Here is a 22,095-nt window from a genome sequence, read left to right as displayed (position 1 = left end):
TTTTCTGAAACGTTGTCTCCCTCTGCTGGAACACTGACTTCTTTCATTTAATGCCTGCAGACTATAAAAGAGAAACCAACCCAAAAAGTTTGGTTGATTAGTCTGTGGCATTCTTTTAAACTGTTGCTTATGGCGGTCTCTGTGAGCTTCTCAGTGACATTCAGCCATCCAGGTATCCCGCCTGCAGTAGACGGAATGTGGCAATGGAACGCTGGCTGCGCGTGTCATAATAGGCTCTGAGCCTTTATATACCTGCGCACAGCAGCAGCCACCTTCAGTCTGCTGCTGGACAGCCAGCAGCAGCAGCAGGAGAGGTAATTAATCAGCAACCCTCCTGCTAAGGGTAGACAGCTGCTCGTTCCACCCCCCCCCCCCCGCCTTAATTGGTTCTCCTCCCTTCCAACGGTGTTGAGGCGGGTGGGAACAGCCGGGGGTTGAGGGTACTGTGCTAAAAGAGGTGGAGTTATGCAGATCTAAAACGCGTGGATTGCAGCAGCAGCAAGCCGAAAAGTGCAGGCATGTGAGGGATCTAGAGGTTGACAGCATGTCTTCTTAACGGGAGTCCAGGTGGCCATCTCCACAAATGGACTTTTCAGAATCCTTGGGTGGCACCGTAGTCGGAAACCAATTCTGGTTATCGCTTCTCGGCCTTTTGGCTAAGATCAAGTGTAGTATCTGTTCTTATCAGTTTAATATCTGATACGTCCCCTCTCTGGGGACCATATATTAAATGGATTTTTAGAACAGGGAGATGGAAAAAGAGCTTGCTCTGTCCACTCCACGCATTGACCTGGTATTGCAGTATCTCCAGGACCGGTGCACCCCTTCTTTAATGCAGTTTCTAAAATCAGAAAGAATTGAATTCAATGCTTTTTGTTCATTTTGCTTGTTTGTCGGATTTTGGGATGGACTCTTTGGCTTTGCTTTTCTTCTCCTCATTGGATTTTTCATGTTAAAAGTTGCAGAAGCCAGATGACAAGCTCATTTTGGTTCAACTTCAGCAACTGTGCATTGCATTGCCATGTAATGTAATGTAATGCAATGCTATCTATCTAGCTCTCCCTCTATACTTCCTTTTGGATAAACAGACATATTAGGCAAGCATTTTGGAGCTTTCACCTAAATAACTACAGGTGGTGAGATAAGCTGCACAATATAATTGACCTTTCAGTATATTGTTGCACACACACCATCTATTTAGCAAATGCCCTTGTTATCAACAGCAGCCTTTTAAACTCACCTGAGCTAACAGGTATGTGAGCTGGTTACTCTGCTGCGCTTAAAATTTCTTTTTTGGTTTGCTACAATGCCTTTTCTGAAACGTTGTCTCCCTCTGCTGGAACACTGACTTCTTTCATTTAATGCCTGCAGACTATAAAAGAGAAACCAACCCAAAAAGTTTGGTTGATTAGTCTGTGGCATTCTTTTAAACTGTTGCTTATGGCGGTCTCTGTGAGCTTCTCAGTGACATTCAGCCATCCAGGTATCCCGCCTGCAGTAGACGGAATGTGGCAATGGAACGCTGGCTGCGCGTGTCATAATAGGCTCTGAGCCTTTATATACCTGCGCACAGCAGCAGCCACCTTCAGTCTGCTGCTGGACAGCCAGCAGCAGCAGCAGCAGGAGAGGTAATTAATCAGCAACCCTCCTGCTAAGGGTAGACAGCTGCTCGTTCTACCCCCCCCCCCCCCGCCTTAATTGGTTCTCCTCCCTTCCAACGGTGTTGAGGCGGGTGGGAACAGCCGGGGGTTGAGGGTACTGTGCTAAAAGAGGTGGAGTTATGCAGATCTAAAACGCGTGGATTGCAGCAGCAGCAAGCCGAAAAGTGCAGGCATGTGAGGGATCTAGAGGTTGACAGCATGTCTTCTTAACGGGAGTCCAGGAGGCCATCTCCACAAATGGACTTTTCAGAATCCTTGGGTGGCACCGTAGTCGGAAACCAATTCTGGTTATCGCTTCTCGGCCTTTTGGCTAAGATCAAGTGTAGTATCTGTTCTTATCAGTTTAATATCTGATACGTCCCCTATCTGGGGACCATATATTAAATGGATTTTTAGAACAGGGAGATGGAAAAAGAGCTTGCTCTGTCCACTCCACGCATTGACCTGGTATTGCAGTATCTCCAGGACCGGTGCACCCCTTCTTTAATGCAGTTTCTAAAATCAGAAAGAATTGAATTCAATGCTTTTTGTTCATTTTGCTTGTTTGTCGGATTTTGGGATGGACTCTTTGGCTTTGCTTTTCTTCTCCTCATTGGATTTTTCATGTTAAAAGTTGCAGAAGCCAGATGACAAGCTCATTTTGGTTCAACTTCAGCAACTGTGCATTGCATTGCCATGTAATGTAATGTAATGCAATGCTATCTATCTAGCTCTCCCTCTATACTTCCTTTTGGATAAACAGACATATTAGGCAAGCATTTTGGAGCTTTCACCTAAATAACTACAGGTGGTGAGATAAGCTGCACAATATAATTGACCTTTCAGTATATTGTTGCACACACACCATCTATTTAGCAAATGCCCTTGTTATCAACAGCAGCCTTTTAAACTCACCTGAGCTAACAGGTATGTGAGCTGGTTACTCTGCTGCGCTTAAAATTTCTTTTTTGGTTTGCTACAATGCCTTTTCTGAAACGTTGTCTCCCTCTGCTGGAACACTGACTTCTTTCATTTAATGCCTGCAGACTATAAAAGAGAAACCAACCCAAAAAGTTTGGTTGATTAGTCTGTGGCATTCTTTTAAACTGTTGCTTATGGCGGTCTCTGTGAGCTTCTCAGTGACATTCAGCCATCCAGGTATCCCGCCTGCAGTAGACGGAATGTGGCAATGGAACGCTGGCTGCGCGTGTCATAATAGGCTCTGAGCCTTTATATACCTGCGCACAGCAGCAGCCACCTTCAGTCTGCTGCTGGACAGCCAGCAGCAGCAGCAGCAGGAGAGGTAATTAATCAGCAACCCTCCTGCTAAGGGTAGACAGCTGCTCGTTCCACCCCCCCCCCGCCTTAATTGGTTCTCCTCCCTTCCAACGGTGTTGAGGCGGGTGGGAACAGCCGGGGGTTGAGGGTACTGTGCTAAAAGAGGTGGAGTTATGCAGATCTAAAACGCGTGGATTGCAGCAGCAGCAAGCCGAAAAGTGCAGGCATGTGAGGGATCTAGAGGTTGACAGCATGTCTTCTTAACGGGAGTCCAGGAGGCCATCTCCACAAATGGACTTTTCAGAATCCTTGGGTGGCACCGTAGTCGGAAACCAATTCTGGTTATCGCTTCTCGGCCTTTTGGCTAAGATCAAGTGTAGTATCTGTTCTTATCAGTTTAATATCTGATACGTCCCCTATCTGGGGACCATATATTAAATGGATTTTTAGAACAGGGAGATGGAAAAAGAGCTTGCTCTGTCCACTCCACGCATTGACCTGGTATTGCAGTATCTCCAGGACCGGTGCACCCCTTCTTTAATGCAGTTTCTAAAATCAGAAAGAATTGAATTCAATGCTTTTTGTTCATTTTGCTTGTTTGTCGGATTTTGGGATGGACTCTTTGGCTTTGCTTTTCTTCTCCTCATTGGATTTTTCATGTTAAAAGTTGCAGAAGCCAGATGACAAGCTCATTTTGGTTCAACTTCAGCAACTGTGCATTGCATTGCCATGTAATGTAATGTAATGCAATGCTATCTATCTAGCTCTCCCTCTATACTTCCTTTTGGATAAACAGACATATTAGGCAAGCATTTTGGAGCTTTCACCTAAATAACTACAGGTGGTGAGATAAGCTGCACAATATAATTGACCTTTCAGTATATTGTTGCACACACACCATCTATTTAGCAAATGCCCTTGTTATCAACAGCAGCCTTTTAAACTCACCTGAGCTAACAGGTATGTGAGCTGGTTACTCTGCTGCGCTTAAAATTTCTTTTTTGGTTTGCTACAATGCCTTTTCTGAAACGTTGTCTCCCTCTGCTGGAACACTGACTTCTTTCATTTAATGCCTGCAGACTATAAAAGAGAAACCAACCCAAAAAGTTTGGTTGATTAGTCTGTGGCATTCTTTTAAACTGTTGCTTATGGCGGTCTCTGTGAGCTTCTCAGTGACATTCAGCCATCCAGGTATCCCGCCTGCAGTAGACGGAATGTGGCAATGGAACGCTGGCTGCGCGTGTCATAATAGGCTCTGAGCCTTTATATACCTGCGCACAGCAGCAGCCACCTTCAGTCTGCTGCTGGACAGCCAGCAGCAGCAGCAGCAGGAGAGGTAATTAATCAGCAACCCTCCTGCTAAGGGTAGACAGCTGCTCGTTCCACCCCCCCCCCCCCCCCGCCTTAATTGGTTCTCCTCCCTTCCAACGGTGTTGAGGCGGGTGGGAACAGCCGGGGGTTGAGGGTACTGTGCTAAAAGAGGTGGAGTTATGCAGATCTAAAACGCGTGGATTGCAGCAGCAGCAAGCCGAAAAGTGCAGGCATGTGAGGGATCTAGAGGTTGACAGCATGTCTTCTTAACGGGAGTCCAGGAGGCCATCTCCACAAATGGACTTTTCAGAATCCTTGGGTGGCACCGTAGTCGGAAACCAATTCTGGTTATCGCTTCTCGGCCTTTTGGCTAAGATCAAGTGTAGTATCTGTTCTTATCAGTTTAATATCTGATACGTCCCCTATCTGGGGACCATATATTAAATGGATTTTTAGAACAGGGAGATGGAAAAAGAGCTTGCTCTGTCCACTCCACGCATTGACCTGGTATTGCAGTATCTCCAGGACCGGTGCACCCCTTCTTTAATGCAGTTTCTAAAATCAGAAAGAATTGAATTCAATGCTTTTTGTTCATTTTGCTTGTTTGTCGGATTTTGGGATGGACTCTTTGGCTTTGCTTTTCTTCTCCTCATTGGATTTTTCATGTTAAAAGTTGCAGAAGCCAGATGACAAGCTCATTTTGGTTCAACTTCAGCAACTGTGCATTGCATTGCCATGTAATGTAATGTAATGCAATGCTATCTACCTAGCTCTCCCTCTATACTTCCTTTTGGATAAACAGACATATTAGGCAAGCATTTTGGAGCTTTCACCTAAATAACTACAGGTGGTGAGATAAGCTGCACAATATAATTGACCTTTCAGTATATTGTTGCACACACACCATCTATTTAGCAAATGCCCTTGTTATCAACAGCAGCCTTTTAAACTCACCTGAGCTAACAGGTATGTGAGCTGGTTACTCTGCTGCGCTTAAAATTTCTTTTTTGGTTTGCTACAATGCCTTTTCTGAAACGTTGTCTCCCTCTGCTGGAACACTGACTTCTTTCATTTAATGCCTGCAGACTATAAAAGAGAAACCAACCCAAAAAGTTTGGTTGATTAGTCTGTGGCATTCTTTTAAACTGTTGCTTATGGCGGTCTCTGTGAGCTTCTCAGTGACATTCAGCCATCCAGGTATCCCGCCTGCAGTAGACGGAATGTGGCAATGGAACGCTGGCTGCGCGTGTCATAATAGGCTCTGAGCCTTTATATACCTGCGCACAGCAGCAGCAACCTTCATTCTGCTGCTGGACAGCCAGCAGCAGCAGCAGCAGGAGAGGTAATTAATCAGCAACCCTCCTGCTAAGGGTAGACAGCTGCTCGTTCCACCCCCCCCCCGCCTTAATTGGTTCTCCTCCCTTCCAACGGTGTTGAGGCGGGTGGGAACAGCCGGGGGTTGAGGGTACTGTGCTAAAAGAGGTGGAGTTATGCAGATCTAAAACGCGTGGATTGCAGCAGCAGCAAGCCGAAAAGTGCAGGCATGTGAGGGATCTAGAGGTTGACAGCATGTCTTCTTAACGGGAGTCCAGGTGGCCATCTCCACAAATGGACTTTTCAGAATCCTTGGGTGGCACCGTAGTCGGAAACCAATTCTGGTTATCGCTTCTCGGCCTTTTGGCTAAGATCAAGTGTAGTATCTGTTCTTATCAGTTTAATATCTGATACGTCCCCTATCTGGGGACCATATATTAAATGGATTTTTAGAACAGGGAGATGGAAAAAGAGCTTGCTCTGTCCACTCCACGCATTGACCTGGTATTGCAGTATCTCCAGGACCGGTGCACCCCTTCTTTAATGCAGTTTCTAAAATCAGAAAGAATTGAATTCAATGCTTTTTGTTCATTTTGCTTGTTTGTCGGATTTTGGGATGGACTCTTTGGCTTTGCTTTTCTTCTCCTCATTGGATTTTTCATGTTAAAAGTTGCAGAAGCCAGATGACAAGCTCATTTTGGTTCAACTTCAGCAACTGTGCATTGCATTGCCATGTAATGTAATGTAATGCAATGCTATCTATCTAGCTCTCCCTCTATACTTCCTTTTGGATAAACAGACATATTAGGCAAGCATTTTGGAGCTTTCACCTAAATAACTACAGGTGGTGAGATAAGCTGCACAATATAATTGACCTTTCAGTATATTGTTGCACACACACCATCTATTTAGCAAATGCCCTTGTTATCAACAGCAGCCTTTTAAACTCACCTGAGCTAACAGGTATGTGAGCTGGTTACTCTGCTGCGCTTAAAATTTCTTTTTTGGTTTGCTACAATGCCTTTTCTGAAACGTTGTCTCCCTCTGCTGGAACACTGACTTCTTTCATTTAATGCCTGCAGACTATAAAAGAGAAACCAACCCAAAAAGTTTGGTTGATTAGTCTGTGGCATTCTTTTAAACTGTTGCTTATGGCGGTCTCTGTGAGCTTCTCAGTGACATTCAGCCATCCAGGTATCCCGCCTGCAGTAGACGGAATGTGGCAATGGAACGCTGGCTGCGCGTGTCATAATAGGCTCTGAGCCTTTATATACCTGCGCACAGCAGCAGCCACCTTCAGTCTGCTGCTGGACAGCCAGCAGCAGCAGCAGGAGAGGTAATTAATCAGCAACCCTCCTGCTAAGGGTAGACAGCTGCTCGTTCCACCGCCCCCCCCGCCTTAATTGGTTCTCCTCCCTTCCAACGGTGTTGAGGCGGGTGGGAACAGCCGGGGGTTGAGGGTACTGTGCTAAAAGAGGTGGAGTTATGCAGATCTAAAACGCGTGGATTGCAGCAGCAGCAAGCCGAAAAGTGCAGGCATGTGAGGGATCTAGAGGTTGACAGCATGTCTTCTTAACGGGAGTCCAGGTGGCCATCTCCACAAATGGACTTTTCAGAATCCTTGGGTGGCACCGTAGTCGGAAACCAATTCTGGTTATCGCTTCTCGGCCTTTTGGCTAAGATCAAGTGTAGTATCTGTTCTTATCAGTTTAATATCTGATACGTCCCCTATCTGGGGACCATATATTAAATGGATTTTTAGAACAGGGAGATGGAAAAAGAGCTTGCTCTGTCCACTCCACGCATTGACCTGGTATTGCAGTATCTCCAGGACCGGTGCACCCCTTCTTTAATGCAGTTTCTAAAATCAGAAAGAATTGAATTCAATGCTTTTTGTTCATTTTGCTTGTTTGTCGGATTTTGGGATGGACTCTTTGGCTTTGCTTTTCTTCTCCTCATTGGATTTTTCATGTTAAAAGTTGCAGAAGCCAGATGACAAGCTCATTTTGGTTCAACTTCAGCAACTGTGCATTGCATTGCCATGTAATGTAATGTAATGCAATGCTATCTATCTAGCTCTCCCTCTATACTTCCTTTTGGATAAACAGACATATTAGGCAAGCATTTTGGAGCTTTCACCTAAATAACTACAGGTGGTGAGATAAGCTGCACAATATAATTGACCTTTCAGTATATTGTTGCACACACACCATCTATTTAGCAAATGCCCTTGTTATCAACAGCAGCCTTTTAAACTCACCTGAGCTAACAGGTATGTGAGCTGGTTACTCTGCTGCGCTTAAAATTTCTTTTTTGGTTTGCTACAATGCCTTTTCTGAAACGTTGTCTCCCTCTGCTGGAACACTGACTTCTTTCATTTAATGCCTGCAGACTATAAAAGAGAAACCAACCCAAAAAGTTTGGTTGATTAGTCTGTGGCATTCTTTTAAACTGTTGCTTATGGCGGTGTCTGTGAGCTTCTCAGTGACATTCAGCCATCCAGGTATCCCGCCTGCAGTAGACGGAATGTGGCAATGGAACGCTGGCTGCGCGTGTCATAATAGGCTCTGAGCCTTTATATACCTGCGCACAGCAGCAGCCACCTTCAGTCTGCTGCTGGACAGCCAGCAGCAGCAGCAGCAGGAGAGGTAATTAATCAGCAACCCTCCTGCTAAGGGTAGACAGCTGCTCGTTCCACCCCCCCCCCGCCTTAATTGGTTCTCCTCCCTTCCAACGGTGTTGAGGCGGGTGGGAACAGCCGGGGGTTGAGGGTACTGTGCTAAAAGAGGTGGAGTTATGCAGATCTAAAACGCGTGGATTGCAGCAGCAGCAAGCCGAAAAGTGCAGGCATGTGAGGGATCTAGAGGTTGACAGCATGTCTTCTTAACGGGAGTCCAGGTGGCCATCTCCACAAATGGACTTTTCAGAATCCTTGGGTGGCACCGTAGTCGGAAACCAATTCTGGTTATCGCTTCTCGGCCTTTTGGCTAAGATCAAGTGTAGTATCTGTTCTTATCAGTTTAATATCTGATACGTCCCCTATCTGGGGACCATATATTAAATGGATTTTTAGAACAGGGAGATGGAAAAAGAGCTTGCTCTGTCCACTCCACGCATTGACCTGGTATTGCAGTATCTCCAGGACCGGTGCACCCCTTCTTTAATGCAGTTTCTAAAATCAGAAAGAATTGAATTCAATGCTTTTTGTTCATTTTGCTTGTTTGTCGGATTTTGGGATGGACTCTTTGGCTTTGCTTTTCTTCTCCTCATTGGATTTTTCATGTTAAAAGTTGCAGAAGCCAGATGACAAGCTCATTTTGGTTCAACTTCAGCAACTGTGCATTGCATTGCCATGTAATGTAATGTAATGCAATGCTATCTATCTAGCTCTCCCTCTATACTTCCTTTTGGATAAACAGACATATTAGGCAAGCATTTTGGAGCTTTCACCTAAATAACTACAGGTGGTGAGATAAGCTGCACAATATAATTGACCTTTCAGTATATTGTTGCACACACACCATCTATTTAGCAAATGCCCTTGTTATCAACAGCAGCCTTTTAAACTCACCTGAGCTAACAGGTATGTGAGCTGGTTACTCTGCTGCGCTTAAAATTTCTTTTTTGGTTTGCTACAATGCCTTTTCTGAAACGTTGTCTCCCTCTGCTGGAACACTGACTTCTTTCATTTAATGCCTGCAGACTATAAAAGAGAAACCAACCCAAAAAGTTTGGTTGATTAGTCTGTGGCATTCTTTTAAACTGTTGCTTATGGCGGTGTCTGTGAGCTTCTCAGTGACATTCAGCCATCCAGGTATCCCGCCTGCAGTAGACGGAATGTGGCAATGGAACGCTGGCTGCGCGTGTCATAATAGGCTCTGAGCCTTTATATACCTGCGCACAGCAGCAGCCACCTTCAGTCTGCTGCTGGACAGCCAGCAGCAGCAGCAGCAGGAGAGGTAATTAATCAGCAACCCTCCTGCTAAGGGTAGACAGCTGCTCGTTCCACCCCCCCCCCGCCTTAATTGGTTCTCCTCCCTTCCAACGGTGTTGAGGCGGGTGGGAACAGCCGGGGGTTGAGGGTACTGTGCTAAAAGAGGTGGAGTTATGCAGATCTAAAACGCGTGGATTGCAGCAGCAGCAAGCCGAAAAGTGCAGGCATGTGAGGGATCTAGAGGTTGACAGCATGTCTTCTTAACGGGAGTCCAGGTGGCCATCTCCACAAATGGACTTTTCAGAATCCTTGGGTGGCACCGTAGTCGGAAACCAATTCTGGTTATCGCTTCTCGGCCTTTTGGCTAAGATCAAGTGTAGTATCTGTTCTTATCAGTTTAATATCTGATACGTCCCCTATCTGGGGACCATATATTAAATGGATTTTTAGAACAGGGAGATGGAAAAAGAGCTTGCTCTGTCCACTCCACGCATTGACCTGGTATTGCAGTATCTCCAGGACCGGTGCACCCCTTCTTTAATGCAGTTTCTAAAATCAGAAAGAATTGAATTCAATGCTTTTTGTTCATTTTGCTTGTTTGTCGGATTTTGGGATGGACTCTTTGGCTTTGCTTTTCTTCTCCTCATTGGATTTTTCATGTTAAAAGTTGCAGAAGCCAGATGACAAGCTCATTTTGGTTCAACTTCAGCAACTGTGCATTGCATTGCCATGTAATGTAATGTAATGCAATGCTATCTATCTAGCTCTCCCTCTATACTTCCTTTTGGATAAACAGACATATTAGGCAAGCATTTTGGAGCTTTCACCTAAATAACTACAGGTGGTGAGATAAGCTGCACAATATAATTGACCTTTCAGTATATTGTTGCACACACACCATCTATTTAGCAAATGCCCTTGTTATCAACAGCAGCCTTTTAAACTCACCTGAGCTAACAGGTATGTGAGCTGGTTACTCTGCTGCGCTTAAAATTTCTTTTTTGGTTTGCTACAATGCCTTTTCTGAAACGTTGTCTCCCTCTGCTGGAACACTGACTTCTTTCATTTAATGCCTGCAGACTATTAAAGAGAAACCAACCCAAAAAGTTTGGTTGATTAGTCTGTGGCATTCTTTTAAACTGTTGCTTATGGCGGTCTCTGTGAGCTTCTCAGTGACATTCAGCCATACAGGTATCCCGCCTGCAGTAGACGGAATGTGGCAATGGAACGCTGGCTGCGCATGTCATAATAGGCTCTGAGCCTTTATATACCTGCGCACAGCAGCAGCCACCTTCAGTCTGCTGCTGGACAGCCAGCAGCAGCAGCAGCAGGAGAGGTAATTAATCAGCAACCCTCCTGCTACCGCCTTAATTGGTTCTCCTCCCTTCCAACGGTGTTGAGGCGGGTGGGAACAGCCGGGGGTTGAGGGTACTGTGCTAAAAGAGGTGGAGTTATGCAGATCTAAAACGCGTGGATTGCAGCAGCAGCAAGCCGAAAAGTGCAGGCATGTGAGGGATCTAGAGGTTGACAGCATGTCTTCTTAACGGGAGTCCAGGTGGCCATCTCCACAAATGGACTTTTCAGAATCCTTGGGTGGCACCGTAGTCGGAAACCAATTCTGGTTATCGCTTCTCGGCCTTTTGGCTAAGATCAAGTGTAGTATCTGTTCTTATCAGTTTAATATCTGATACGTCCCCTATCTGGGGACCATATATTAAATGGATTTTTAGAACAGGGAGATGGAAAAAGAGCTTGCTCTGTCCACTCCACGCATTGACCTGGTATTGCAGTATCTCCAGGACCGGTGCACCCCTTCTTTAATGCAGTTTCTAAAATCAGAAAGAATTGAATTCAATGCTTTTTGTTCATTTTGCTTGTTTGTCGGATTTTGGGATGGACTCTTTGGCTTTGCTTTTCTTCTCCTCATTGGATTTTTCATGTTAAAAGTTGCAGAAGCCAGATGACAAGCTCATTTTGGTTCAACTTCAGCAACTGTGCATTGCATTGCCATGTAATGTAATGTAATGCAATGCTATCTATCTAGCTCTCCCTCTATACTTCCTTTTGGATAAACAGACATATTAGGCAAGCATTTTGGAGCTTTCACCTAAATAACTACAGGTGGTGAGATAAGCTGCACAATATAATTGACCTTTCAGTATATTGTTGCACACACACCATCTATTTAGCAAATGCCCTTGTTATCAACAGCAGCCTTTTAAACTCACCTGAGCTAACAGGTATGTGAGCTGGTTACTCTGCTGCGCTTAAAATTTCTTTTTTGGTTTGCTACAATGCCTTTTCTGAAACGTTGTCTCCCTCTGCTGGAACACTGACTTCTTTCATTTAATGCCTGCAGACTATAAAAGAGAAACCAACCCAAAAAGTTTGGTTGATTAGTCTGTGGCATTCTTTTAAACTGTTGCTTATGGCGGTCTCTGTGAGCTTCTCAGTGACATTCAGCCATCCAGGTATCCCGCCTGCAGTAGACGGAATGTGGCAATGGAACGCTGGCTGCGCGTGTCATAATAGGCTCTGAGCATTTATATACCTGCGCACAGCAGCAGCCACCTTCAGTCTGCTGCTGGACAGCCAGCAGCAGCAGCAGCAGGAGAGGTAATTAATCAGCAACCCTCCTGCTAAGGGTAGACAGCTGCTCGTTCCACCCCCCCCCCCGCCTTAATTGGTTCTCCTCCCTTCCAACGGTGTTGAGGCGGGTGGGAACAGCCGGGGGTTGAGGGTACTGTGCTAAAAGAGGTGGAGTTATGCAGATCTAAAACGCGTGGATTGCAGCAGCAGCAAGCCGAAAAGTGCAGGCATGTGAGGGATCTAGAGGTTGACAGCATGTCTTCTTAACGGGAGTCCAGGTGGCCATCTCCACAAATGGACTTTTCAGAATCCTTGGGTGGCACCGTAGTCGGAAACCAATTCTGGTTATCGCTTCTCGGCCTTTTGGCTAAGATCAAGTGTAGTATCTGTTCTTATCAGTTTAATATCTGATACGTCCCCTATCTGGGGACCATATATTAAATGGATTTTTAGAACAGGGAGATGGAAAAAGAGCTTGCTCTGTCCACTCCACGCATTGACCTGGTATTGCAGTATCTCCAGGACCGGTGCACCCCTTCTTTAATGCAGTTTCTAAAATCAGAAAGAATTGAATTCAATGCTTTTTGTTCATTTTGCTTGTTTGTCGGATTTTGGGATGGACTCTTTGGCTTTGCTTTTCTTCTCCTCATTGGATTTTTCATGTTAAAAGTTGCAGAAGCCAGATGACAAGCTCATTTTGGTTCAACTTCAGCAACTGTGCATTGCATTGCCATGTAATGTAATGTAATGCAATGCTATCTATCTAGCTCTCCCTCTATACTTCCTTTTGGATAAACAGACATATTAGGCAAGCATTTTGGAGCTTTCACCTAAATAACTACAGGTGGTGAGATAAGCTGCACAATATAATTGACCTTTCAGTATATTGTTGCACACACACCATCTATTTAGCAAATGCCCTTGTTATCAACAGCAGCCTTTTAAACTCACCTGAGCTAACAGGTATGTGAGCTGGTTACTCTGCTGCGCTTAAAATTTCTTTTTTGGTTTGCTACAATGCCTTTTCTGAAACGTTGTCTCCCTCTGCTGGAACACTGACTTCTTTCATTTAATGCCTGCAGACTATAAAAGAGAAACCAACCCAAAAAGTTTGGTTGATTAGTCTGTGGCATTCTTTTAAACTGTTGCTTATGGCGGTCTCTGTGAGCTTCTCAGTGACATTCAGCCATCCAGGTATCCCGCCTGCAGTAGACGGAATGTGGCAATGGAACGCTGGCTGCGCGTGTCATAATAGGCTCTGAGCCTTTATATACCTGCGCACAGCAGCAGCCACCTTCAGTCTGCTGCTGGGCAGCCAGCAGCAGCAGCAGCAGGAGAGGTAATAAATCAGCAACCCTCCTGCTAAGGGTAGACAGCTGCTCGTTCCACCCCCCCCCCCGCCTTAATTGTTTCTCCTCCCTTCCAACGGTGTTGAGGCGGGTGGGAACAGCCGGGGGTTGAGGGTACTGTGCTAAAAGAGGTGGAGTTATGCAGATCTAAAACGCGTGGATTGCAGCAGCAGCAAGCCGAAAAGTGCAGGCATGTGAGGGATCTAGAGGTTGACAGCATGTCTTCCTAACGGGAGTCCAGGTGGCCATCTCCACAAATGGACTTTTCAGAATCCTTGGGTGGCACCGTAGTCGGAAACCAATTCTGGTTATCGCTTCTCGGCCTTTTGGCTAAGATCAAGTGTAGTATCTGTTCTTATCAGTTTAATATCTGATACGTCCCCTATCTGGGGACCATATATTAAATGGCTTTTAGAACAGGGAGATGGAAAAAGAGCTTGCTCTGTCCACTCCACGCATTGACCTGGTATTGCAGTATCTCCAGGACCGGTGCACCCCTTCTTTAATGCAGTTTCTAAAATCAGAAAGAATTGAATTCAATGCTTTTTGTTCATTTTGCTTGTTTGTCGGATTTTGGGATGGACTCTTTGGCTTTGCTTTTCTTCTCCTCATTGGATTTTTCATGTTAAAAGTTGCAGAAGCCAGATGACAAGCTCATTTTGGTTCAACTTCAGCAACTGTGCATTGCATTGCCATGTAATGTAATGTAATGCAGTGCTATCTATCTAGCTCTCCCTCTATACTTCCTTTTGGATAAACAGACATATTAGGCAAGCATTTTGGAGCTTTCACCTAAATAACTACAGGTGGTGAGATAAGCTGCACAATATAATTGACCTTTCAGTATATTGTTGCACACACACCATCTATTTAGCAAATGCCCTTGTTATCAACAGCAGCCTTTTAAACTCACCTGAGCTAACAGGTATGTGAGCTGGTTACTCTGCTGCGCTTAAAATTTCTTTTTTGGTTTGCTACAATGCCTTTTCTGAAACGTTGTCTCCCTCTGCTGGAACACTGACTTCTTTCATTTAATGCCTGCAGACTATAAAAGAGAAACCAACCCAAAAAGTTTGGTTGATTAGTCTGTGGCATTCTTTTAAACTGTTGCTTATGGCGGTCTCTGTGAGCTTCTCAGTGACATTCAGCCATCCAGGTATCCCGCCTGCAGTAGACGGAATGTGGCAATGGAACGCTGGCTGCGCGTGTCATAATAGGCTCTGAGCCTTTATATACCTGCGCACAGCAGCAGCCACCTTCAGTCTGCTGCTGGACAGCCAGCAGCAGCAGCAGCAGGAGAGGTAATTAATCAGCAACCCTCCTGCTAAGGGTAGACAGCTGCTCGTTCCACCCCCCCCCCTGCCTTAATTGGTTCTCCTCCCTTCCAACGGTGTTGAGGCGGGTGGGAACAGCCGGGGGTTGAGGGTACTGTGCTAAAAGAGGTGGAGTTATGCAGATCTAAAACGCGTGGATTGCAGCAGCAGCAAGCCGAAAAGTGCAGGCATGTGAGGGATCTAGAGGTTGACAGCATGTCTTCTTAACGGGAGTCCAGGTGGCCATCTCCACAAATGGACTTTTCAGAATCCTTGGGTGGCACCGTAGTCGGAAACCAATTCTGGTTATCGCTTCTCGGCCTTTTGGCTAAGATCAAGTGTAGTATCTGTTCTTATCAGTTTAATATCTGATACGTCCCCTATCTGGGGACCATATATTAAATGGATTTTTAGAACAGGGAGATGGAAAAAGAGCTTGCTCTGTCCACTCCACGCATTGACCTGGTATTGCAGTATCTCCAGGACCGGTGCACCCCTTCTTTAATGCAGTTTCTAAAATCAGAAAGAATTGAATTCAATGCTTTTTGTTCATTTTGCTTGTTTGTCGGATTTTGGGATGGACTCTTTGGCTTTGCTTTTCTTCTCCTCATTGGATTTTTCATGTTAAAAGTTGCAGAAGCCAGATGACAAGCTCATTTTGGTTCAACTTCAGCAACTGTGCATTGCATTGCCATGTAATGTAATGTAATGCAATGCTATCTATCTAGCTCTCCCTCTATACTTCCTTTTGGATAAACAGACATATTAGGCAAGCATTTTGGAGCTTTCACCTAAATAACTACAGGTGGTGAGATAAGCTGCACAATATAATTGACCTTTCAGTATATTGTTGCACACACACCATCTATTTAGCAAATGCCCTTGTTATCAACAGCAGCCTTTTAAACTCACCTGAGCTAACAGGTATGTGAGCTGGTTACTCTGCTGCGCTTAAAATTTCTTTTTTGGTTTGCTACAATGCCTTTTCTGAAACGTTGTCTCCCTCTGCTGGAACACTGACTTCTTTCATTTAATGCCTGCAGACTATAAAAGAGAAACCAACCCAAAAAGTTTGGTTGATTAGTCTGTGGCATTCTTTTAAACTGTTGCTTATGGCGGTCTCTGTGAGCTTCTCAGTGACATTCAGCCATCCAGGTATCCCGCGTGCAGTAGACGGAATGTGGCAATGGAACGCTGGCTGCGCGTGTCATAATAGGCTCTGAGCCTTTATATACCTGCGCACAGCAGCAGCCACCTTCAGTCTGCTGCTGGACAGCCAGCAGCAGCAGCAGCAGGAGAGGTAATTAATCAGCAACCCTCCTGCTAAGGGTAGACAGCTGCTCGTTCCACCCCCCCCCCCCCCGCCTTAATTGGTTCTCCTCCCTTCCAACGGTGTTGAGGCGGGTGGGAACAGCCGGGGGTTGAGGGTACTGTGCTAAAAGAGGTGGAGTTATGCAGATCTAAAACGCGTGGATTGCAGCAGCAGCAAGCCGAAAAGTGCAGGCATGTGAGGGATCTAGAGGTTGACAGCATGTCTTCTTAACGGGAGTCCAGGTGGCCATCTCCACAAATGGACTTTTCAGAATCCTTGGGTGGCACCGTAGTCGGAAACCAATTCTGGTTATCGCTTCTCGGCCTTTTGGCTAAGATAAAGTGTAGTATCTGTTCTTATCAGTTTAATATCTGATACGTCCCCTATCTGGGGACCATATATTAAATGGATTTTTAGAACAGGGAGATGGAAAAAGAGCTTGCTCTGTCCACTCCACGCATTGACCTGGTATTGCAGTATCTCCAGGACCGGTGCACCCCTTCTTTAATGCAGTTTCTAAAATCAGAAAGAATTGAATTCAATGCTTTTTGTTCATTTTGCTTGTTTGTCGGATTTTGGGATGGACTCTTTGGCTTTGCTTTTCTTCTCCTCATTGGATTTTTCATGTTAAAAGTTGCAGAAGCCAGATGACAAGCTCATTTTGGTTCAACTTCAGCAACTGTGCATTGCATTGCCATGTAATGTAATGTAATGCAATGCTATCTATCTAGCTCTCCCTCTATACTTCCTTTTGGATAAACAGACATATTAGGCAAGCATTTTGGAGCTTTCACCTAAATAACTACAGGTGGTGAGATAAGCTGCACAATATAATTGACCTTTCAGTATATTGTTGCACACACACCATCTATTTAGCAAATGCCCTTGTTATCAACAGCAGCCTTTTAAACTCACCTGAGCTAACAGGTATGTGAGCTGGTTACTCTGCTGCGCTTAAAATTTCTTTTTTGGTTTGCTACAATGCCTTTTCTGAAACGTTGTCTCCCTCTGCTGGAACACTGACTTCTTTCATTTAATGCCTGCAGACTATAAAAGAGAAACCAACCCAAAAAGTTTGGTTGATTAGTCTGTGGCATTCTTTTAAACTGTTGCTTATGGCGGTCTCTGTGAGCTTCTCAGTGACATTCAGCCATCCAGGTATCCCGCCTGCAGTAGACGGAATGTGGCAATGGAACGCTGGCTGCGCGTGTCATAATAGGCTCTGAGCCTTTATATACCTGCGCACAGCAGCAGCCACCTTCAGTCTGCTGCTGGACAGCCAGCAGCAGCAGCAGCAGGAGAGGTAATTAATCAGCAACCCTCCTGCTAAGGGTAGACAGCTGCTCGTTCCACCCCCCCCCCCCCCCGCCTTAATTGGTTCTCCTCCCTTCCAACGGTGTTGAGGCGGGTGGGAACAGCCGGGGGTTGAGGGTACTGTGCTAAAAGAGGTGGAGTTATGCAGATCTAAAACGCGTGGATTGCAGCAGCAGCAAGCCGAAAAGTGCAGGCATGTGAGGGATCTAGAGGTTGACAGCATGTCTTCTTAACGGGAGTCCAGGTGGCCATCTCCACAAATGGACTTTTCAGAATCCTTGGGTGGCACCGTAGTCGGAAACCAATTCTGGTTATCGCTTCTCGGCCTTTTGGCTAAGATCAAGTGTAGTATCTGTTCTTATCAGTTTAATATCTGATACGTCCCCTATCTGGGGACCATATATTAAATGGATTTTTAGAACAGGGAGATGGAAAAAGAGCTTGCTCTGTCCACTCCACGCATTGACCTGGTATTGCAGTATCTCCAGGACCGGTGCACCCCTTCTTTAATGCAGTTTCTAAAATCAGAAAGAATTGAATTCAATGCTTTTTGTTCATTTTGCTTGTTTGTCGGATTTTGGGATGGACTCTTTGGCTTTGCTTTTCTTCTCCTCATTGGATTTTTCATGTTAAAAGTTGCAGAAGCCAGATGACAAGCTCATTTTGGTTCAACTTCAGCAACTGTGCATTGCATTGCCATGTAATGTAATGTAATGCAATGCTATCTATCTAGCTCTCCCTCTATACTTCCTTTTGGATAAACAGACATATTAGGCAAGCATTTTGGAGCTTTCACCTAAATAACTACAGGTGGTGAGATAAGCTGCACAATATAATTGACCTTTCAGTATATTGTTGCACACACACCATCTATTTAGCAAATGCCCTTGTTATCAACAGCAGCCTTTTAAACTCACCTGAGCTAACAGGTATGTGAGCTGGTTACTCTGCTGCGCTTAAAATTTCTTTTTTGGTTTGCTACAATGCCTTTTCTGAAACGTTGTCTCCCTCTGCTGGAACACTGACTTCTTTCATTTAATGCCTGCAGACTATAAAAGAGAAACCAACCCAAAAAGTTTGGTTGATTAGTCTGTGGCATTCTTTTAAACTGTTGCTTATGGCGGTCTCTGTGAGCTTCTCAGTGACATTCAGCCATCCAGGTATCCCGCCTGCAGTAGACGGAATGCGGCAATGGAACGCTGGCTGCGCGTGTCATAATAGGCTCTGAGCCTTTATATACCTGCGCACAGCAGCAGCCACCTTCAGTCTGCTGCTGGACAGCCAGCAGCAGCAGCAGGAGAGGTAATTAATCAGCAACCCTCCTGCTAAGGGTAGACAGCTGCTCGTTCCACCCCCCCCCCGCCTTAATTGGTTCTCCTCCCTTCCAACGGTGTTGAGGCGGGTGGGAACAGCCGGGGGTTGAGGGTACTGTGCTAAAAGAGGTGGAGTTATGCAGATCTAAAACGCGTGGATTGCAGCAGCAGCAAGCCGAAAAGTGCAGGCATGTGAGGGATCTAGAGGTTGACAGCATGTCTTCTTAACGGGAGTCCAGGTGGCCATCTCCACAAATGGACTTTTCAGAATCCTTGGGTGGCACCGTAGTCGGAAACCAATTCTGGTTATTGCTTCTCGGCCTTTTGGCTAAGATCAAGTGTAGTATCTGTTCTTATCAGTTTAATATCTGATACGTCCCCTATCTGGGGACCATATATTAAATGGATTTTTAGAACAGGGAGATGGAAAAAGAGCTTGCTCTGTCCACTCCACGCATTGACCTGGTATTGCAGTATCTCCAGGACCGGTGCACCCCTTCTTTAATGCAGTTTCTAAAATCAGAAAGAATTGAATTCAATGCTTTTTGTTCATTTTGCTTGTTTGTCGGATTTTGGGATGGACTCTTTGGCTTTGCTTTTCTTCTCCTCATTGGATTTTTCATGTTAAAAGTTGCAGAAGCCAGATGACAAGCTCATTTTGGTTCAACTTCAGCAGCTGTGCATTGCATTGCCATGTAATGTAATGTAATGCAATGCTATCTATCTAGCTCTCCCTCTATACTTCCTTTTGGATAAACAGACATATTAGGCAAGCATTTTGGAGCTTTCACCTAAATAACTACAGGTGGTGAGATAAGCTGCACAATATAATTGACCTTTCAGTATATTGTTGCACACACACCATCTATTTAGCAAATGCCCTTGTTATCAACAGCAGCCTTTTAAACTCACCTGAGCTAACAGGTATGTGAGCTGGTTACTCTGCTGCGCTTAAAATTTCTTTTTTGGTTTGCTACAATGCCTTTTCTGAAACGTTGTCTCCCTCTGCTGGAACACTGACTTCTTTCATTTAATGCCTGCAGACTATAAAAGAGAAACCAACCCAAAAAGTTTGGTTGATTAGTCTGTGGCATTCTTTTAAACTGTTGCTTATGGCGGTCTCTGTGAGCTTCTCAGTGACATTCAGCCATCCAGGTATCCCGCCTGCAGTAGACGGAATGTGGCAATGGAACGCTGGCTGCGCGTGTCATAATAGGCTCTGAGCCTTTATATACCTGCGCACAGCAGCAGCCACCTTCAGTCTGCTGCTGGACAGCCAGCAGCAGCAGCAGCAGGAGAGGTAATTAATCAGCAACCCTCCTGCTAAGGGTAGACAGCTGCTCGTTCCACCCCCCCCCCGCCTTAACTGGTTCTCCTCCCTTCCAACGGTGTTGAGGCGGGTGGGAACAGCCGGGGGTTGAGGGTACTGTGCTAAAAGAGGTGGAGTTATGCAGATCTAAAACGCGTGGATTGCAGCAGCAGCAAGCCGAAAAGTGCAGGCATGTGAGGGATCTAGAGGTTGACAGCATGTCTTCTTAACGGGAGTCCAGGTGGCCATCTCCACAAATGGACTTTTCAGAATCCTTGGGTGGCACCGTAGTCGGAAACCAATTCTGGTTATCGCTTCTCGGCCTTTTGGCTAAGATCAAGTGTAGTATCTGTTCTTATCAGTTTAATATCTGATACGTCCCCTATCTGGGGACCATATATTAAATGGATTTTTAGAACAGGGAGATGGAAAAAGAGCTTGCTCTGTCCACTCCACGCATTGACCTGGTATTGCAGTATCTCCAGGACCGGTGCACCCCTTCTTTAATGCAGTTTCTAAAATCAGAAAGAATTGAATTCAATGCTTTTTGTTCATTTTGCTTGTTTGTCGGATTTTGGGATGGACTCTTTGGCTTTGCTTTTCTTCTCCTCATTGGATTTTTCATGTTAAAAGTTGCAGAAGCCAGATGACAAGCTCATTTTGGTTCAACTTCAGCAACTGTGCATTGCATTGCCATGTAATGTAATGTAATGCAATGCTATCTATCTAGCTCTCCCTCTATACTTCCTTTTGGATAAACAGACATATTAGGCAAGCATTTTGGAGCTTTCAGCTAAATAACTACAGGTGGTGAGATAAGCTGCACAATATAATTGACCTTTCAGTATATTGTTGCACACACACCATCTATTTAGCAAATGCCCTTGTTATCAACAGCAGCCTTTTAAACTCACCTGAGCTAACAGGTATGTGAGCTGGTTACTCTGCTGCGCTTAAAATTTCTTTTTTGGTTTGCTACAATGCCTTTTCTGAAACGTTGTCTCCCTCTGCTGGAACACTGACTTCTTTCATTTAATGCCTGCAGACTATAAAAGAGAAACCAACCCAAAAAGTTTGGTTGATTAGTCTGTGGCATTCTTTTAAACTGTTGCTTATGGCGGTCTCTGTGAGCTTCTCAGTGACATTCAGCCATCCAGGTATCCCGCCTGCAGTAGACGGAATGTGGCAATGGAACGCTGGCTGCGCGTGTCATAATAGGCTCTGAGCCTTTATATACCTGCGCACAGCAGCAGCCACCTTCAGTCTGCTGCTGGACAGCCAGCAGCAGCAGCAGCAGGAGAGGTAATTAATCAGCAACCCTCCTGCTAAGGGTAGACAGCTGCTCGTTCCACCCCCCCCCCCCCCCGCCTTAATTGGTTCTCCTCCCTTCCAACGGTGTTGAGGCGGGTGGGAACAGCCGGGGGTTGAGGGTACTGTGCTAAAAGAGGTGGAGTTATGCAGATCTAAAACGCGTGGATTGCAGCAGCAGCAAGCCGAAAAGTGCAGGCATGTGAGGGATCTAGAGGTTGACAGCATGTCTTCTTAACGGGAGTCCAGGTGGCCATCTCCACAAATGGACTTTTCAGAATCCTTGGGTGGCACCGTAGTCGGAAACCAATTCTGGTTATCGCTTCTCGGCCTTTTGGCTAAGATCAAGTGTAGTATCTGTTCTTATCAGTTTAATATCTGATACGTCCCCTATCTGGGGACCATATATTAAATGGATTTTTAGAACAGGGAGATGGAAAAAGAGCTTGCTCTGTCCACTCCACGCATTGACCTGGTATTGCAGTATCTCCAGGACCGGTGCACCCCTTCTTTAATGCAGTTTCTAAAATCAGAAAGAATTGAATTCAATGCTTTTTGTTCATTTTGCTTGTTTGTCGGATTTTGGGATGGACTCTTTGGATTTGCTTTTCTTCTCCTCATTGGATTTTTCATGTTAAAAGTTGCAGAAGCCAGATGACAAGCTCATTTTGGTTCAACTTCAGCAACTGTGCATTGCATTGCCATGTAATGTAATGTAATGCAATGCTATCTATCTAGCTCTCCCTCTATACTTCCTTTTGGATAAACAGACATATTAGGCAAGCATTTTGGAGCTTTCACCTAAATAACT

At 45.2% G+C, this 22,095-nt stretch overlaps 17 non-coding genes across 17 annotated transcripts; all 17 read left to right on the top strand.

Annotated features, from left to right (window-relative positions):
- Positions 1-636: 636 nt before the first annotated feature.
- Positions 637-827, top strand: LOC141184543 (U2 spliceosomal RNA). The gene has a single exon (XR_012259288.1). It is a non-coding gene; the product is annotated as a U2 spliceosomal RNA (small nuclear RNA).
- A 1,124-nt stretch (positions 828-1,951) lies between these two features.
- LOC141188945 (U2 spliceosomal RNA) lies at positions 1,952-2,142 on the top strand. The gene has a single exon (XR_012263020.1). It is a non-coding gene; the product is annotated as a U2 spliceosomal RNA (small nuclear RNA).
- A 1,120-nt stretch (positions 2,143-3,262) lies between these two features.
- Positions 3,263-3,453, top strand: LOC141188944 (U2 spliceosomal RNA). Its single transcript, XR_012263019.1, has one exon. It is a non-coding gene; the product is annotated as a U2 spliceosomal RNA (small nuclear RNA).
- Positions 3,454-4,579: 1,126 nt separating this feature from the next.
- On the top strand, positions 4,580-4,770 carry LOC141188943 (U2 spliceosomal RNA). Its single transcript, XR_012263018.1, has one exon. It is a non-coding gene; the product is annotated as a U2 spliceosomal RNA (small nuclear RNA).
- Positions 4,771-5,890: 1,120 nt separating this feature from the next.
- On the top strand, positions 5,891-6,081 carry LOC141188942 (U2 spliceosomal RNA). Its single transcript, XR_012263017.1, has one exon. It is a non-coding gene; the product is annotated as a U2 spliceosomal RNA (small nuclear RNA).
- A 1,118-nt stretch (positions 6,082-7,199) lies between these two features.
- LOC141188941 (U2 spliceosomal RNA) lies at positions 7,200-7,390 on the top strand. The gene has a single exon (XR_012263016.1). It is a non-coding gene; the product is annotated as a U2 spliceosomal RNA (small nuclear RNA).
- Positions 7,391-8,510: 1,120 nt separating this feature from the next.
- Positions 8,511-8,701, top strand: LOC141188940 (U2 spliceosomal RNA). Its single transcript, XR_012263015.1, has one exon. It is a non-coding gene; the product is annotated as a U2 spliceosomal RNA (small nuclear RNA).
- A 1,120-nt stretch (positions 8,702-9,821) lies between these two features.
- LOC141188939 (U2 spliceosomal RNA) lies at positions 9,822-10,012 on the top strand. Its single transcript, XR_012263014.1, has one exon. It is a non-coding gene; the product is annotated as a U2 spliceosomal RNA (small nuclear RNA).
- A 1,089-nt stretch (positions 10,013-11,101) lies between these two features.
- Positions 11,102-11,292, top strand: LOC141188938 (U2 spliceosomal RNA). The gene has a single exon (XR_012263013.1). It is a non-coding gene; the product is annotated as a U2 spliceosomal RNA (small nuclear RNA).
- Positions 11,293-12,413: 1,121 nt separating this feature from the next.
- On the top strand, positions 12,414-12,604 carry LOC141188937 (U2 spliceosomal RNA). Its single transcript, XR_012263012.1, has one exon. It is a non-coding gene; the product is annotated as a U2 spliceosomal RNA (small nuclear RNA).
- Positions 12,605-13,725: 1,121 nt separating this feature from the next.
- LOC141185546 (U2 spliceosomal RNA) lies at positions 13,726-13,915 on the top strand. Its single transcript, XR_012260199.1, has one exon. It is a non-coding gene; the product is annotated as a U2 spliceosomal RNA (small nuclear RNA).
- Positions 13,916-15,036: 1,121 nt separating this feature from the next.
- Positions 15,037-15,227, top strand: LOC141188936 (U2 spliceosomal RNA). Its single transcript, XR_012263011.1, has one exon. It is a non-coding gene; the product is annotated as a U2 spliceosomal RNA (small nuclear RNA).
- A 1,124-nt stretch (positions 15,228-16,351) lies between these two features.
- Positions 16,352-16,542, top strand: LOC141185158 (U2 spliceosomal RNA). The gene has a single exon (XR_012259846.1). It is a non-coding gene; the product is annotated as a U2 spliceosomal RNA (small nuclear RNA).
- Positions 16,543-17,667: 1,125 nt separating this feature from the next.
- LOC141188934 (U2 spliceosomal RNA) lies at positions 17,668-17,858 on the top strand. The gene has a single exon (XR_012263009.1). It is a non-coding gene; the product is annotated as a U2 spliceosomal RNA (small nuclear RNA).
- Positions 17,859-18,975: 1,117 nt separating this feature from the next.
- On the top strand, positions 18,976-19,166 carry LOC141191333 (U2 spliceosomal RNA). The gene has a single exon (XR_012265330.1). It is a non-coding gene; the product is annotated as a U2 spliceosomal RNA (small nuclear RNA).
- A 1,120-nt stretch (positions 19,167-20,286) lies between these two features.
- Positions 20,287-20,477, top strand: LOC141188933 (U2 spliceosomal RNA). Its single transcript, XR_012263008.1, has one exon. It is a non-coding gene; the product is annotated as a U2 spliceosomal RNA (small nuclear RNA).
- A 1,125-nt stretch (positions 20,478-21,602) lies between these two features.
- On the top strand, positions 21,603-21,793 carry LOC141188932 (U2 spliceosomal RNA). The gene has a single exon (XR_012263007.1). It is a non-coding gene; the product is annotated as a U2 spliceosomal RNA (small nuclear RNA).
- The last annotated feature ends 302 nt before the right edge of the window (positions 21,794-22,095 follow it).

This window comes from Phyllobates terribilis, unplaced genomic scaffold, assembly GCF_046119375.1.
Source record: "Phyllobates terribilis strain yellow unplaced genomic scaffold, ASM4611937v1 Scaffold_40__1_contigs__length_11209783, whole genome shotgun sequence".
NCBI lineage: Eukaryota > Metazoa > Chordata > Amphibia > Anura > Dendrobatidae > Phyllobates > Phyllobates terribilis.
This window is presented reverse-complemented; position numbering and strand designations above follow the sequence as displayed.